At 38.9% G+C, this 18,821-nt stretch overlaps 1 long non-coding RNA gene across 1 annotated transcript in view; it reads right to left on the bottom strand.

The window, feature by feature from the left end:
• The window catches only part of LOC308177802, a 53,968-nt gene extending 41,901 nt beyond the window's left edge, over positions 1 to 12,067 (bottom strand). The window contains exons 1-2 of the long non-coding RNA XR_013939415.1: positions 10,627 to 12,067; positions 10,480 to 10,540 (exon numbers count right to left, since the gene is read on the bottom strand). This is a non-coding gene — a long non-coding RNA (uncharacterized lncRNA). The remainder of the gene's footprint in view (positions 1 to 10,479; positions 10,541 to 10,626) is intronic.
• Positions 12,068 to 18,821: the final 6,754 nt, after the last annotated feature.

The raw sequence follows: 18,821 nt of genomic DNA, 5'->3' as shown, positions 1-18,821 counted from the left end.
GTTTGTTATCCTGACACAGCTGGATAAAACCTCATAGTTAAAGCATTCTCTGGGGCAACTGTACCAAAAATAATTAACTGAGCAAAGCTGCTATCCAGTGGAGGGGAGATGGATAGCAATGCATTCTGTTCTCCTGCTAAGCACCCTCCGAGGCTGGGATAACGGCAGCAGAACTAAGCTGGCCTATTCTCCAGTGACAGGTGTTTGCAGAGCTTTTGAGAGGTTTGGGAAATGAAATGTGTTTTCTGAGAGCTCACAATGAAATCATACAAAGAAGGTCTCTTATTATACTGTCATCCTATATCACACCAGCTTTGAAAATGGAGCACTTCTCTTGTGCCTCCAGAACAACAATATTTTTCTGATGCATCTTATATTCTAAAATGCCCTCCCTAATCATAGCTTCCCATAAGGAGTAAATCTCCAAAATTCATACATAGTGCAATTTAAAAGTGTCAAGCCAATAGTAAATGAAATTCTGATCTAAGCAGACTGCAAAGCTGGTAATGAACAGCTCTACCCTCTCATTGAGCAACAGGAAACACAGATGTCATGCGACTGAAATGCAGGTAAACACACTCCCATTTTTCTCCAGTCACAGACAATCCAATCTCCCCCCGGACAAACAAACAACACACCAGAAAAGGGGGTATACAGAGCAGGCTCCGAGCCACCAAACATAGGGAAGTGAGGGGAGCCAGCAGAGGACTTCGCATAGTTGTTCTGTTGTGTCTGATCTACACCACAGGACTGGCACCTCTCTGTAAAACCTTCTTACAGTAGCTGGAAGCAAAGTTGCTTTGCAAAAGAAAATGGTTTCCCTTCTCCAGCACCTGGTCTGAGGTCTCATGGTTTTATTTGCTCTATCCAAATAAACATCATTGCTTTTACACCATGAAATGCAGATGAATGGTATAGGTTTATTCATAATTCCCAATAAGGACAAGTGACTTTCTGGCACTAAGTGCTATTACATTAAACCATAAAAGATTTAGCCCCTCTTTCTCAGTCTATTACCTTTGATTATTTCATTTTCACTCCTGAATCACAAGCTTAAAGATTTACTATCTCAACGCAGTGCTAGTCTCTAATCCAGAATCTCATTCCTAGTAGCTGCAAGAAACAGAAGATGCAAATTTAGCCACAAGCTCTTCTGAGCTTTTCCTCCAAAGGTTTCCAGAGCCCTCAGAGGTATGGAAAGGTCTTTGTGAAGCTTCATAGTTTCTACACACTTATTATTTTGAATATTTTTATCCGTTAGCTGTCAATGTCAAAAATTCTTAACTTTTTTTTGTGATGAGAGTTTTTGAATATCAAAAGGCTCAGACACTTAAGGACTTCTGGCAATCCTGTTGGGCCCTATACATTTGAGAAAGAAAATTAGGGTTTTATACTGCCTTTTTCCTTTCCCTCCTCCTTATTGGCAAAGGAGAAGAGAGGACAAAGAATAAAGATTTCTTGTTGTGGGAGGTTCCTTTGAGGTAGCTAATTCAAGCATTTGCAGAAAAATTTGAAAAGTTTATTCTAAACAGTTTGCTACAGCAAACCATTACCTCCCTCCTTTTCCTTCAAGGACATCTGGAAATACAAATGCAGAAAATCCTTAGCAAAAGTTTCAAAAGGTAGAAGAGGTCTTGTTGTGAGAAAAACAGTTTATGATGCTGTTTGAAGTCTCACTGAAAAGCACTCCTGCCTTTGCTGGGTAGATAACACTTTTAAAATGGCTGTATTAGCATGGCAGCTAGAGCCTCATATGAAAAACAGCCATGTTTCTTCATAGCATATCTGCTGCTTGCACAGAGAGGAAATAAAATTAGAGGGGCACTAAAGCACAGAAAGTGCAAAACAGTTAATGAAGGGTGTTAAGTAGAAAGAGTGCATGAACACATCACTGAAGTGATTGAATATCTGTAACCTTCCTTACTTGCAGCTTCCATAAAAGCTAAACATGCCAGAATCCACAGCGTATACATCCTTGCCACACCCTGGAAATTGCTGTTGACACTTGGCAAATGAGAAGCCCAAGCCCATAGATGCTGAGGGTTAGACTTTTTCAAAAGGGTAAAATCACAGCAGGGAACTGAAGACAGTCCCTTGAATGCTAGGCTTATTTCTTCTCATGTACCAGCCAGTCATTCTGTGAGTTCTGATTTATTTCTTTTAGGAGGGAAAAAAAAAAAAAAAAGAAAAAAAAAGAAAAAAAAAGAAAGTCCAGACCAAACATTCATCTTGTATTGATCCAAATTCTTTCACTTAACTCATAATTTCACTCCTTCAGAGAAAATGTTTTTTTTTGTCCAGGTTTAGCTAAAATGCTCCAGAAGATGTAGTCTAAACATATATTCTAAAAGTTGTCATATGCCTCTGCCTTTTCTATTTTAGGAAATTAAAAAAAAAAAAAGAAAAAAACTAATGGAAGAGGAAGAGAGTATGTCAGAAATTTGTATTCTGCTTCTGTAAACCCAAGGGAATTTGACAATTCAGCTAGAAATGAGTAGTCATTTGTTTTTGTTGTTCTTCATTTGCAAATCTCTAGAATATTTTGAGCTTTAATCATATCACTAAAAGGAGACATTTTCTGCATTGCGATTTCACTGGATCATAAGAGCTTCATCTACATCTTTCTTTCATTTGGACAAAGGCTGTTCTTGGCAGAAGCCTCTAACCAATATCACCACCTAAAATATGCAACTCAGGTGCTCTTAGGTCCTAGAATGAGCACAACACACTATAGTCACCATGATTTTCAGGCTAGGATACCAGTTATTACCATACATACTATTTTACATCCCACATCATGTCAGGAAAGTATAACAGAAAGGTGTTAACAACATCTGGGACTGTATTAATAGATCTAAAGGCTGGGAAGAGGCAGAGCCTCCACCACCATTCATGGGAATGTTATAAAAGCAACCCATAAAGTATGTACCATCAGTGCGATAAAGATCAAGATTAACCATCTTCTGTGATGGAATTTTCCTTTTTTGACTTCAATAGCTTTTTGATTTCATGGATAACTCAAATGCACACACATCGATCGTATATAATGACAGGTTCAGAATGCAAAAAGAAAGAATGGGGGAAAAAAGAGAACTAAAAGTTACTCATTCTTAAAAGAAAGTATTGAATAAAGAGTTATAGATTCCAAAAAGATAAAAACAAACAACAAAACTATGAAGTCCTCCAAGCCCTGATGGAGTCCTTGAAAAACAAAGGAGCAAGATACAGACAGAGAATAGATTATGTTAACTAAATCATGATTCCCTGTTTGAATCTGGAAATTTACTTGAAGTGGAGCATTCATTTCTCTAATGGAAAAATGGAAGTAAACTGAAACAATAGTACAGTTAATGACATTTTCTCCTGACCACACAGGTATGTTTCCTTCATTTTTATTTTTTTTTCCTATAAAGAACACGAGATTTCTGCAAAGCAAAGCAAAACTGCCAGTTCCTTTGAATGATTGTGAGGGGATGGTACAATATGGAGAAGAAGAATATCCCGAGGGTACTGCATTCAATATTCAATCCAAAGTTTACTGGAAGAGGATTTCCAGTGCTCCTCACTTACAGGAACTACTCTAAGAAACCAGAAATTAGGGTGAAAGTCGATTTTATTGGAGTCTTTTCCAGTGCATTACACTATAATAGAATGCCTGTTCATTTACAGAGAAACGCATTTCCTGGGCTCAGTTTCAAAGGGGGTCATGCTTCCAATAATTAAATTGTGTACAGAAAGCAGTCACTTAAATTCCACACTGCTAATTTTATGCAAAATAGAACCCTATTGATCTCCTGCACTTTCCCAGCATTTAGCTGAAGTTACACGCACCCTAACAACAATATAAAACAGATTTTTCCATTAGCTTGAAATCTAAGGAATGGTGCATAGTATTTGAGCATACAGTAAGTCTGTGTATTAGGAGTGTGGTGAAAACAGGGATGGGACAGTTTACTGAAGATCTTATGTTTCTGGCCAAAGAGTTTACTTGGTGGTCTACTCGGGAATTCACCCTGGTAGATTTGTTTTTATTCGGTTTATGCAATTCCCCTGGTGTTGAGCAATTCTAGCTTGCCAAAAAAGTCTTCCTTCTTTCCTCTTCCATGGAGATTATAATGATCTCTGGAGTCATTTCTAACTCATCTCACTCTCAGTAATGTCACTACCACTAGAATGAAGTGCTACTACACAAATGGCCAACTGAAGAACGTACAAGATGTTTTGTGTTTGGGAGAAATGAGCACACTGGCTGCATCAGTCTCCTGAGTCTTCAGTACTGCAGACCCTATTGTGACCTGCATTTTGGGTATATACCCCATTCTGTGAACAGCCCAGACAATGCTTTGGACAGGAACTGCAAGAAAAAGAAAAAAAAAAACGGTGCAAGAAAACTAGATTATTCTGCCTGTGCCTGCAGAACTCAGCAGTGATAGCTCCTAGGTGATTAGGATGGAGCTTGTTTGCACAGTAAAGTCCACTCAAGTCGAGGGAAATATTTCAATTATTTGAAGTGGGTTGTAGATTGGAATTATAATTGAAGCTTATTTTTTTCAGTGTTATTGTAAGTTGAATGCTGACCCATTACAGCAATCAACAGCAGTGTCACATAGTAACTGCAATTATTTAAAACTATTGAAATACATCACCCCATGGAAGTAATTTCTTTTGTTTTAGGACACCTTTTAATCATAAAATATTCAGGGTGGGTCTCTGTTGCAAACATTCTATTCACTCAATTTCTCATAATACTGATGATAATAATCTGACGGTTATGCAAAAGGGAACATATGAAAATTTAAGTTTGAAATAAGTACTATAATTCTCTTTACAAACTGAAATCAATGCAACAAGTAGTGATTTAAAAAAATAATAAAAATCTTTTCCTTCTAAGAAAAGCACAAGGTATTTGTTCAGTTATACACAAATTTCATGAGATTACACATGCTTCACAAGAGATTACCTTTGCAACCAGAGTTGCAATGCAACAAATTTGCAAAATCAGATTTCAGGCATTTCAAATGGAAAACCTTGAGAGACTGTCTAACTTATGTAGTAATTCAAAAAAGACGTCATGACAGATCACCTTCCTAGTGTGCCAGGAAGACATGGACCTATGCTATATAGACACAGAAATCTGACTAAGAAAGTGTCTAAAGTCACGTTCTTTTCATGGTGTGTTTAAGAATAAAAACTGTTCTGCCATGAAATAACTTGTCAGCTGAGCTGGGTAGGATATGCCATTAGGGTCAAGTAAAAGCAATTCTTTTACCAATCTCAGGCCAAAACAAAGAGGTAGAGGTTGTTTATTATTATTATTATTATTTTAAAGGCAGCTATAAAAAGCCTAGAAAACATTATGTCCCCAGAATATTGGTTGATATAGCAATAACTGAATGTTCAATGCCACATTTGACTCTGTCTTTGGAAAAAAAAAAAAAGTTGTCTTTTCTTCCTCATGGGCTGATCAGAATGATACCATTATAATTCAGGTCTAATCTGTAGGATCAGCATCAGCAAAAAGACTGTTTAGCTTATCAAAATCTATTTAGGTTACCCAGAAGTGGCTTGGCTACAATGCATAAATATATTCAGAAGAAGATATCAAGTGGTAAATGATTATCCAACATATCAGAGGCACAGAAAGAATCACTGGATGAAAGAAAGCCTGATTCATTCAAATTAAAGCAAGCGTACTAATTATTTAATGACTACAAGTGAAACTGCTGGCATAGGCTAGCTAGGAAGTTTGTAAAAATCACTCTTTTAGAGATTTATAAGTACTGATTAGACCAATATCCAGCAGCAATTGCTGAGGAGGAGCAGTTTCTGCTTCAGAGCAGGAAGATGGGCTTGTATTACCTTCCCGACATCCCTTCCAGCCCTTCTTTCATCAGGGGAGAAAGCTGTAGGGCTCCCAGCAATAGTAATGTCCAGCAGCATGCAGAAGCTCAGAGCAATATGTCCAGTTACCTCAAAACTCACAAAATTTGGGCAACTGGAATAAGGTCTGTGCTAGCCCGTTATTTAGGTGATCTGCTCCAGCGTCTTGTTCAGAGACATCAACTAGTTTCCTACTGTGTGAGGAAAAATTGCAAGAAGTCCAGCAGTAACGGCAGTATTTTATTCTAAAGGACTCTTATGCTAAAGGACTCATCAAAAGATAAAAGTTTGTTTAAAGCAAAAGAGCTGAGAAAGCTGTTAAGTAAAATAAATTGCTAACTAGGTTTAAAAAAAAAAATTTAACTTACTGGTGGGGCAGAAGAAGCTAAGCATTTAAGCCACAGAAACTGGATGCCCTATCCCTGAAGTACTTAAGTCCAGGCTGGATGGGGCCCTGGGCAACCTGATCTTGTGGGAAGTGTCCCGGCCCATGGCAGGGGGTTGGAAGCAGGTAGTCTTTAAGGTCCCCTCTGACCCAAACCACTCTGTCATTCTGGTTTGATAATTAAAAGTATTTGATACTGAAAAGAACGAACTATGGTTACTTGCTGTTATGGAAATGGAGCCGTGAACTAGGTGATGCAACATACCTCTTAGAGATGCGAATTACCTATAAAATATTGAAGTGGGAGAAGTTAGTGCTTGCTAATCTCTTGACAGTGGTCCTGTCTAGCAAGAGGCAGGCACAGGAGCACTTTCATTTCCAGAGTGCAAGAGGGCTTCTCTCTCGTGTCCTGGCACTTCTGTGTGAGCAAACTCAGGAAGGACTGGACTCCGCGTTCATTCGGCAAAGAAAACTACTCAACCAGTCTGAGATTCTGCAACTGCAAGAAAAAACTCAAAGCCGAGCAAGGAGCTGTGAGACAAATTAGTATGTTTTTGACTCATTCTTACTGAGGAAGCAGTTTCCAAAAGCAGCAAACATTACAGAAAGTTGTCTGATGTTATGCAATGCATTGCTCTGAACTCTACGGCCAGCAAGGCTTGATAAATAGCAGGGAAAAGATTAACAGTGGGAAGAGTGTTTTCCTGGGCACCGCAGGATCTTTTTAGACAGTGGCAACTGCAAGACAAGGCTAGAGAACTGGTGCTCTTGGATTTCTTCTGATGCTGGGACCGGGGGAGCATCTCTAGAAAGCTGAATTTCAGGAAGTGAGATTGAATTTACAGCTCCTGCTCATTTCCATAAACAAAAATCAGGCTGATGAATGGGAAATGGCTACTCGCACTTCAAGAAGCCCTGCTCGAAGCACACCCTGTGGTGAAGATGCTGGAACCAGCATCCAATTCATATGCAAAACTTGCATCTTCTGTCCAAAGAGATCAGAAGAACAACAAGGATGCCATTGCTCATGACCTTTGTGAAGGGTACCTGGCTGCTGTATAAAATGGCAACTCAGACACAGAGGCAGGTTTCAGTAGGACCACATATTCATTCTACCTCCTCATCCAGTCGTGGCCAAAAAATAATACCACAGGTGACTGCACCCCTCCACTATCCATCTTGACCTCCATTTGACATGCCCAGCCACTTACAGATCCTTTCACAGCAGTCACTATAAATCTATCCTCTTGGGAAAAAAGAGGAATAAATCACCTAGTTTCATCTCTTGCCATCCAAATATTCATCTGCATTATTTATAGCTAATGAAATATCAGAGAATTCTTTTCTCCCCTCATTGTGCATGCTGTCATGTCATACTTGGTGCTGCTCTACCTGGTGCTCTTTGTTTATTGCACTGGAATTGAGAATCAGCATTTTGCCATTTAGTTTGTATTCTCCAGGGTGAAAACCTAAATTTGAAAAATGAAGGAAGCACTACTCTTAACCTTAAAATGGGAGCAATTTAATCTACTCTTAAAATACTGAGAAATCTTTTGCAGTTAAATTACTGATCCTGATGAGACACTGGCAAAGCACAGCTAAAAATGCTCTGTCTGCTTCAGTGTCTAGGGGCTGCAACCTCTCTGCACACTGCAAACTCTTGGATAAGCTGAAGTTAAAAACTTTGTGCTTTGAAATCCCACAAAACAGCATTGCAAGCATTTACTGAAAAAGCATAGAATTTCACAGGCACAGAAAAGGCTGGAAATACTTAAAATACTGGACAGATTTTCTGAGCACAGGGTGTATATGGAGTTTTGAGCTCCTTTGAAAAATCTAACCTGTGTTTGTCCACATTTGCTGGGATCTCACTGCCCAGTTAAGCACCTCCACTATTCATTCAAACCTCAGGTATTCTTATTTTAGACACAGGGAAGCAGTATCTAACTTGGTCTATAGAGAGCAGATTTATAGCAAGGTTCACAGGCTTTAAAGTTCAAAGCAGAATCGAGCTGAACCAAGGTGTATCATTGCAGAACTCATGGCCCCATCCTCACTCACTTGAGGATCAACAAATTTTTAGAGCTTTAATGTATCTAACTCTAGTGGAAGAAGTGGAATTGAAAGTCCAGCACTGGACTCTGGAAAAATATCTACAAGTGAGATGTGAGGATACTGTGCAAGTCCCCTACTTCAGGGAAAATTAAACACAGAAAATATACGGCTGGCCACATATTGCAAGCCTGGAAATCTAGTTTGAAAACAGTAGGTTTTATGTGATTTATAACTGTGCACAGTCTATTCATGTTCAGTCATTTGGTAGTGGGCAGCTTGTCTGATTAGCACTAGATACTCCCAATTTTAATGCTCAATGTTCCCCCCTCCCCAGTTTGTAATACCAACAATATCTTTCATAATGTACCACCAATCTTATGCTAGATGTTTCACAGCCTTATCTAGCTTCCAGCAACAATATACATCTAGTAAAAGTGAGGTGGGCGAAACTCCTTTCTAGTATCATTATTCACGCAGGATTTAAGCTGTGGTTTCAAGAACTGTGTGTCAGTAAAAACTCCAGTCACAGTACAGCCAAGAGGAAGTCGAAGCAGGATGCTCAGGTGCAGAACTGAATTCATTTTAAAAAAGGCTGAGCAAGTATTTTATGGAATAGTTTTAGGAATTTACCCAGACTCTACAAAGACTGTAAAGATTTGCAGTAGGAGAAATTAGTTTGAAAATAATGAACTGAAATACCAGCCCTGCCTAAAATATTCTCCAAAAGCCCCTTATCCTAGCTTCTTCTAGGCTTTTCACTTGCCTCTTAATAGCTGCAGAAAACATTCTGTATAAAATCACATAAATGGACAGAATCCATGACTTGCAGAGATTAGGAATTACTTATTTTTTAAGCCTTGCAACCCTCCAAATTCATCACAAAGTATATGAAAAAAATAACATTCCTTGCAATGACTCTGCCACTGCTCATGAAAAACATCTTTCCTGATCACTGACATGGCAGATATGCAGCTGACATCTGCTCAGCAGTTTAAGAATGCTTTGCTGACACTTAAAATTGAGTTTCACTGTGAAATCAAGATGATATCATTGGCTATTATAATAAGTTGTTAAATGCCCATGGTAATACTTTTCCGTCTTTTACAATCAAGCAGTTATCTTTTTGCTCTCCTCCCTCCCTCACAGTCACTAGTTGGGAGTTTGTATTCTTAACAGAACAGCCATAGAAAAAGTATTTTTGTTATGTTTTTAAACTGCTGCTGCTTTCAATAAAACTAATTAATATCCTGCAGTAAAACAGTTCCCTAGGTCTCCTTAGGTTTCAAATGCAGCTGACCTATGCACAACAGGGTCTTCACTTGAGATTGAACACACTCATTAATGTTTTCTAATAAATGAGACTACCAGGTGGGGCTGTTCATTCAGCCTCCCAGAAGGTGCTGCAAGGAGGGGGTAGAATTAGGACAACCATTTGATTCGTGTGCCCCATACCCATGCTCTTTTTCCCCATTCAGCAACAATTAAAAGCTGAAAAAAGACTGAGGAAAAAGAAATGAGATGCAAAGAGCTTTGGGACTTTCCTGCTTAAAAATTGAATTGAACCATGGAGGCAAGAGCGGACAACATGGAGACTGCCTTCATCCCTACCTCAGGCACACGTATACCTTGATGACACTATTTATTTATTTTTTGCCTTTAACCCTGTAGTATCTTGGGCCAATATGGAGAGAAGCAAGCAAGAGGTCTTTTTCCATTACACCTACTGAAGGCTCTGCCTAGACCATCATTGCATTTAAACTGGGATGAAGGGAAACCAGTTAAGCTGTCTGTCACATAATACAGAGTTCAAACCTCTTTTGCACCTCTCAAAATGGAAGAGATGTTGATCAAACAAGATTTCTCATACTTAATTGCTCCTCAGCAGAGTCAATACAGTCAAATTCCTGAGCAAAGGAAACACCCCCACACTCTGTTTCCAAAGGTGCTAATCTTCTGCCTCTGTAGATAATCAAGGTTAGCTGAGAAATTAATGAGACCTTATTAACACCAAAGACACCCTAGGTATTTTCAGGTGAGGCAGGAGCACGCGTACCCCTTGAGCTTCAGCAACAAGGGCTGATAAATGGACTTTTGCAATGGATAAGTGAAGGTCAGAACAAGGACAGCTAAGGAAGATCAACCACAGCCCAAAAACTTACCTTTTCTATAAGGGAATTATGTAGCTACAGAGAAAACATTTGCAGATCTAATGCTTTGGACCTGTTAAAAAAGATTCAGAAAACATACTGAATAGCTTGAGAAGTTTTTTTTTGTTTATTTTTAAAGGAAATTACCCCCTCGCTCACCTGAGCAGCATTTGTTCTACCTTTGCTAGAGGTTATGCTACTCCCCCTACTTTGGCCAAAATCTGTTCTTGTCTGGATTTCTTACATCTAGAGTGCCCAGCTCAAAGAAGACCCTGACAAAGGACTCTATCTGTACTCTCTGATATGATAAAAACATCAATTTTTCTAACCTCAATACCATCAGCATTTTTTCTTTCTCTCAAGAGCTCACCATACAACCCCTATTAAATTAAACCAAAAAAGTGCTCGCTCATGCCTTTTTAAAGTAGCAGATTACCCATAATCTCCTCCCTAGGAATTCAAATTTTCTTTTCAATTAGAAAAGGCATTAAGTCAAGTCATATCTAAAAAGAGACCGCTTAAAGACCTGCCATGCAGAATTAAAAAGTAAATAAAAGTAAACTCGTAGTAAAAATATCTCCTTTAATTTCCTTACTGACGAGAAGAAGCCTGCAACAAGATGGGTGCCCCCTTAATAAACTACATTTCCCAAGAGGCCACAGGCCTCACTTCAAATTTCAGACCTAATTTCCTGATCTAAAAGGCATTGTGGCTAGTTAAAGGATTTTTTAGGTGATTTGGGAGCGTAGTGATGTCTTTTTGTAGATGGCTGTAACTGATTAGGTGAATAAAAGGCAGCTAACTTTTGCAGGGATTTACAGTTTAGCTTATTTTAGAAAAAATATATACTATTATTATTTAAAAGAAAGTGATTTTAAGTTGTCTGCATGTTAGCAAGACTAAAATGTTTTGTTGTTCAGCCTTGTTTACTATAGGGGTTGAATTGTTCAGGTATGGAGGAATGAAAAAGCAGAACTTGTATTCCAAGAAAAATCCACAAGCTATTTACAAACCAGTGCAAGTACCTGTGTAGCTTCAGGCTACTAATCAAATTATGGTGTGGGCCAGCCAAGGATTCAGAGGTTCATGTATTTGTCAGACTCTACTTGTAAATAGAGTTAGCATCTGCATTTGAAAATTCCTACCAGATTTGTTAAATGCTGTGGTAAAAGGAGAAAGAATACTGAAGCTAAATAGAAAGGCTTTTAAATTTTAATTTTAAAATCTTTAAATAAAATAAATATTAATACCAGGGTATTATCTTTTCCACAGGATAATATTTAGATTCTGTCCAATACACTTATTGTATTTTGTATGTTTGTTTGGGGAGACTGGGGAGCAGGGGAGGGCAGCTATTTCATCCTGGATAGTGGCTGTTTTGTTCTCATTTGAATTTGGTGCATGGAAAGAAAAGAAAAAAAATGCTATTTGAAGTCTTTGGGACTAGGCTTATATTCTCGAAGATACTATGGTGCTCACAGAATCAAATATTAATACTTTGAGCTTTTAGGCCCTAAATACTAAGGCAGATGGTATCTTGAAATCACACTACTTAGCCTCCTAGCTTGAAGTGTAAAAGTCTCTTTTTGTACCACAGAGATTTACTATTACAACTGATAAAGAAATGCAAGCACACAATTAGAGTTAGTTTTCACCGAAGGCTTCATAACAGCAATCTGCCTCCTATGTTCCTTATTGTTTAACAAGGCACCTGCTGGGAATTTTTATGTGTAGAGGTTAGGTATATTTAGAAGTAGAGTCTGATTTAAATACATGTTGTTTTGATGTGATCTATGTAATTATAAATGCAGAATCAAGATATAAAAACACAGCTCCTCTCAAAGAACTAATATCTAAGCTTTAATTTACTTATTTAGTGCTCCCAAATATACACACTTAATTAAAGCATCAGGGAAACCTCTTGCAGCCTGCAAACAGGGATCTTCTACATCTTTCTCTCAAATGTGCATCACTTCATTTGAGATTTATTTCTCAGCTGAAGAGGCAAGCATTTTAATGCTTCTGATTTTACAGATCCAAGGGGAACTAATGACGAGGGTGTTTTACTCTTCATCCACTAGGATGGAGGATGCTGGAGCTGCTTCTCAGCTCATTGCTCCTATGGCTTTGCAGAAATAGGGGGCCTAAGAGGGGCTCCCAGGAGCAGCAGCCACCTCTGCTGCTGTGCCCAGCACAAAGCCTGGGCTAGGAGGGATGCGCTCCTGTGAGCCAGCACAGTGCATGGGCATATGCTGTCAGAAATGAGTGCTAATTGCCCTGGCAGAGACACACCAATAAAGCTGATTGGTTTTTAATTTCTTGGCACTGAGAGTCCAGCCACGTGCTGCACAAACGGAGCAGTAGTCCCAGGTATCGCTCAGGCTGCCGATGGCTCTGCTACTCGGAGGTTTCCACTGGCCTTGTCCCAGTTGCTCCTTCCTACATCAGTGCACCCAGGTGTCCCTGCACACTGCAGGTATCTCAGGACCTGGTGCTTGTTTTCCCTGGGAGCTGGGCTCTTGTGGGACACAGCAAGTCAGTCATCATTTCTGTTTTCTCTTTCTCTGTTTGGTCGTGCTTCCCTCATCCCTTTAGCTTATGGCATTTCCAGACAAATATTCCTTGCAGGAAATGGTGAACAAAGGAAATGTTATTTGGGAAATTGAGGGGGAAAGAAGTAAGTCCAGGGAGAGAGGAGCTGCTGCTCACTGTTCCAGTTATTGTAAGAGCTGGAATTGGAATTATTGTAAGAATTGGAATTATTGGAAGAGCTGTAAGTATTCAGGAGATGGAGCTCGCAATGCAAAGGCAGTAGTAAGCAAGGATGACGAACTGCAGTATTATCTTTCTGTGAGATAAACAATAACCCAGGCAAGTTGTCCATCCATCTGCCTTCCTCCTAGCTTGTTAAAACATTGCAGGTGGGCAGAAGAAAGCATCCTGTCTGCACAGCACTGTGCCCTGGGGTAGCGCAATGCAACTGTCTTTCTATAAAGTCCCTAGAGAAATACAGCTGGGCGTCTACCGTCAGCACCTCCGTGGAGGTTAGCTTAATTCTAAATTATCATAAGCTCTAACTTGGAGTTCACTGTGAAGAAAGAGATACAGAGTCACTTTGAGGTGTTCAAATATTTTTCCTGGAATCTGAAAGTCACCTTCTTTGCTGCACGTTGAAACCTGGATGGATGTTGTAGAAAACAAAACACCATTTTTTGTGTGGCTTTTTCCTTTTTTTTTTTTTTTCCTTTCTCCATTCCGCTGGCTAAACAGCTCATCTCGTGTACACTTTGCCGTTGGAGAAGCATGGATTATGACTATTTGCATTGTTTGAACAGAGTTTAAAATTCAGAATTAATTATAAGAGGGGGTAACAGATATTCAGCTAGCAAAAAGGGCCCAGAGCTGGTGTGACAGGGTAGGACAGCTAGCCAAGAAGGTCTGGCTCTGCCAGTTCTGAGTCTTTTACTAACTTGTCCAAATCTGGAACAAGGCTTTTGCCTTTTCTTGATATGCAGCTTTACTTAGTGAGTTTGTGTCTCATAAATTTGTCAGAGGTTTGAAATTAGTGATCCTCAGCTTTTTCTGATTTAACTTGCAGACTGCTAAAAGCTTCATAAAAAAGGCATGAACTGCTATATTGTGGCTCTAGGCCACATCTAGGTGACAATAGATATGTTCCTGCTGATTTACTGCTTGCATGCCATCAGAATTAGAAGAGGGATTTCAAAGAGTCACCAGAATATAGGTAAAAACCCACAGTCCCAAATAGTGCAGGAGGAATATTTCATTTACTTAGCATTTTATAGGCATCAGCAACTACAAAACCAAGTTCTGTAAGAAATATGGGAACTCATGAACCTGTCTTCATTTCCAGGTGACCATTTGAGCTTTCCAATGGCTATCTAAATCTCCACGTCTTTAAAGTTCTGAGTTTAAAATCTAGAAAACTTTGACTAAATTTTCTTAATCTCTTGAGCTTCTGATGCCTGTGGAGATGACAAAGGTGTCAACAAAGCTTTTGTTCGGAATTATCGCATGTGGCCATGAGATAATCCTTCTGAGCTGAAATACTTGCAGTGCTGCTGTGCATTTTTAACATTGCTGACTTCACTTTTGGAGCATTTCTGTGACAATCTTTCTATAAGTAGGGCTGAAGAAGTAAAAATAAAATGATCATAGGATAATGAAAGGGACATTTGAAGGTCTCTGAATGTAGGGACCAGTAGCTGGGGTGCAGGAGCTCAACCTGCCCAGGGCACCAGAAACCCCCAAAAGAGCAACCCCAGTGGGGGGAACCAGCCCTTCCAGCCTCCTCCACACTTTCTGGGGTTTGAGGACCAGTAAGCAACGTTTCTCCTGGAAACAAGTTGCCTTTCACAGAAGGTTTTGACTTTTGGTTGGAAACTTAACAGTGGTAACCAGAAAGCAAATTGTGATGAGGCAATAATGAAAGCAATTTTAAGCCAGGGCAATTGCATGCGTGATTTTGAGCACCCTAAGTGAAAAGTCAAATGCACTGCATGAGGAGAGCAGATTTTCTGGCCTGTTGCAATCCATCTGCACAGCAAGCCGAGCTGCTTGAACATCACAGCAATATCTGAAACCCTTTGTATGAATGAGGTGAGGCTACAGCAGCTGTAAAAAGCTTATTCTGGCACTTGGCCACCTCCCAGGCATAAATAACAAAATGTCTCATCCATCTCCAGGGTCAGGAACGGCTCTGCTGGTTAGCCTCAGCTTAAACCTTGGGATTTTAATTTGGCTATATAGCCCCCAGCAATACAACCAGGCTGAGGTCAGCCGAGGCACTGGCCGGTTACGCAGGCAGGCTGTAGTTTTTATAAAACTCCCTGGAATCCATTTGCAATGACAGATGCCACGGAGTGCATCTGACTGATCGTTCACCACTGATAACAGAGCTGGAGATAGCTCAGTGAACCTCTTCATCATGAATTCCCATTTTCTTTTATAGTCTTTTTCTCACTATCTTTGTCTCGGCAATCATATTGTACTTTTGTTTGTATTTTGCTGTTTTTGAATGCTTCCATTTTTAAAGGGTAATTATTATCCTCTTTGCTAAGCTCAGCTCCTTAGAAAAAGGAAGTATAACTGAATTAATAAACTAAAAACATTTTTATCTTGTCATTCATATGACTTCAGAAGGTGGAAAGCTACAGATATCTTTGTTGTGTGTGTGTGAAACTGCAATCAAAATCAACTGCACTCCTGTACTTACTTTATTTTACATTATTTTACATTCCCTATTCAGAAAAAGGCCCTTAAACATTTGAAGTCACTAGATATTAGGAAACAGATAGTAGCTGTTTAATGATTTTCTCTGCTTTTCATATTTTTATATCTAGCATTACATGAAAAGGGTGTTTTTCTCTTCTCACAGAGTATTATGTTGGAATACAACTCTTCTTTGCTCCTGCTGAACTCCCGTCCCTAACCATATTAATTTTGGATACATCCTTATGTTCACCAGATATTGTTCCTCCACCTCTGTCATCACTAACTTCAGTTCATCTGACAAACTCGTCTTTGGAAAAGCTTACAAATAAGATTACATGGGCTTGATTCAGCTCGGCAAGTGGCAGCAGCTTTGCGTTTGCTTTGCCTTGGTGTGTTGGCTTTTCTTGCTCAGCGGCATAGCCATTCCTTGTGCAAACCTCCGCCTGCTTTCATTCACAGTCTGAGATAAACAGATGTTTGGCAAGATGTTTAGCATCTGAAATGATTACTCTGCTCAAATCTTTGCTGCTACTTCGTGCTGCTTGTTTTTTTTGTTGTTGTTGTTTTTGTTTTTTGTTTTTAGTTAGGAAGAGAACAACTTCGGTGTCCCATTGTGAGTTTCTCACTATTCATGCTGACAGCTTATACACAACAATAGGGTTGTGAACAATGGTCCATCAGTGCTACCAAGAGCAGGAAGCAATTTAAGATGTATTGGATAATGAAGAGCAAATGTACTCTCATCACCACAACTACATGGAAGTGGCTCTCAAATTTTATGACAAATCTTTTGCAACAGTCCAGCTGCAAAAGAAATATCTTGTGGAAGAGCAGGAATAGAACACTTTCATTCATCAGCAGAGTCTCTTTGATGGCCTTTTTTTTTTTTTCCCTCCAGATTTGGCCAGATAAATGAGTATAGTCCACATGCCATGGTTAATAGTACAATTTCCCCCTGTAGTAGCTACACTAAAATCATTATGTTTGTGCAGGTAAGCATCGGTTTCTGACACACCAAATACCAAGATTTTTTTCTTGTATCTCTATAGTAGATATACATAACATTTCAGTAACATATATTTGCAGAGTGAACAATGTTTCTGGTTCAAAGATGCTTGAGTTACAGAGTAAGATTTCCCTTCTTCCGTTGGCTTTTACGTGAGGCCTTGTATGCTGAGGTAAATCTGTAATTTATTAAAGGTAACACTTACTCACTCGTAGGGTTTAAGGCCAGAGAAAGACTACATTGATTATACCTGTAGGTTAAATCAATGCCATGCAGGCTTGAAGAACAGTGTCTTATTATTCTAATTATGCAGCTAAAGTGATGGAGCATTTAAAAATGTGATGGATAAGTTAGCAAACTGAGGAACAGGTTCTCTTCAGTTTTGAAAGGACTTTAAAAAAAAGAAAAGGACAATGGAGATGAAACATACAGGTTGAAAGATATCAGATAAAATAGCATGGTGATGATTGGGGCTTATATGCGTACCTGGCATAGATAAGTAACTAATTCAGATACTTTTGATAGATAAATGGTAGAATAATCAATAGGAAGATACATGATCTGACATCCGAGGAAGTAATTATATGTCTATGAAAGAACTGATGACTTAAGTTGTTTGGACCTGTTTGCTGGATGTCTTCTCTCATTATGTATTGAACTAATTCACTAATGAATAACTGAACTAATTACTCATTGAACTATTTCACCTGAGTGGTGAATTTGGACTTGAACTGCAGCTGTTGGTAGGAACAGACGAGGAGATTTGGAAAGTAGGCTGGTGGCTGAGTGAATGTGGAATGCTTCCCACTAATATGAGTGAAAAGCTAACCACGGAAAAAGGAAGTATGGTGCTTGTAGTAAAGGTGAGGGGAAATGAACCCTCCTGGGGAAGGAGCAGCTGCAAAGCAAATCTGACCTAATCTCAGGTTGTTCTGCTGTGTGCTTTGCTAGTAACAAGAGTCATGCTTGGAGCACATCTGGGAAAGTTATGTTTGGTTGGCAGCCAGAGAGGTATAACCGTTGAGGAATATGGAGATGCAGTTACTTAGAGAGTTCATAAAACTGCTAGAATATCACAAGTTATTGGGGGGGAAGAATCTACAAAATCTTCCGTTACTGTTTCTGATATAAAAGTGTCTCTTTCAGCACAGGTACAGGGAAAAAATCCAAAACCTTTGGGTTTTAGTAACAAGCTAATAACACCCCTTTCTAGTGCAAGCTTTCCTGGTTTAAGGCAAGAACGTTTTCTTAGGGTGAATGTAACTACGCTGGTTTGAAAAGCACATTATAAACGACAATAGCTTTCCCACTGCACTTTGTTTTGTGGTTCTCCTTTTGTATTTTAGTGCTTCTCTGAAATGTGCAAGCTGTATCTTTCCCATGTTTCAGTGTACAAACAAGTATATCGTGTCAGGTCACTAAATACAATGTATTTACAGCAACCATTATTAGCAAATCAGATTAAATGTGCCATGATGTTTCGATTCTTGGTTTAATCAAGCACTTCAGATATTTTTCAAAAAGCAGGAATAGATCTCAATTATGTAACTATTCTATTCATCCCTAGAATTTTAAGGAAAAGTCTTTTTATTTTTTCTCCCCAAGTCTTGTTAGGAAAAAAAAAGAAATATTTTACAGGGCTTCTGCACAAGCTCCTTCCTGCTGCTCCTTGCTGTCATTTCTATATGGTTCATACATTTTAAATAGTAAAATAAGAATGTAAATCTCTGGATATATGTTTTATTAGTATAGTCAAATAAATAAATGAATTGTCCTAAAACCTGGAAGTGTCCCTTGAGATTCCCCGAGCTATTCACAACCCCAGCTTGACAGGCAATGATTTAGCCAAACCATCTATAACTTTTATTTGATAAACAAGGACAATTAAAAATAGGATGAGGTATTTTGGTCATGAATTATTCTGATCAGGAATGTAACTAGATTTTTATTCCATTGCCTAAATGAAATATCTCCCTGTATATCCAGTGTGTTTCATTACAGCTTCAGTTTTATTACCTAACTTTGAGAGATTTAATCCTTTTCATGGAAATGCATTACTCTTCAGAAAGTAAAAATAAAAATGAAATACAATAATATTTTACTTTTTTTTTTT

The sequence above is a fragment of the Anser brachyrhynchus genome (assembly GCF_964034855.1).
Source record: "Anser brachyrhynchus genome assembly, chromosome: 14".
Taxonomy (NCBI): Eukaryota; Metazoa; Chordata; class Aves; order Anseriformes; family Anatidae; genus Anser; species Anser brachyrhynchus.
The sequence above is the reverse complement of the archived record's forward strand: the minus strand, read 5'-3'. Positions and strand labels throughout refer to the sequence as shown.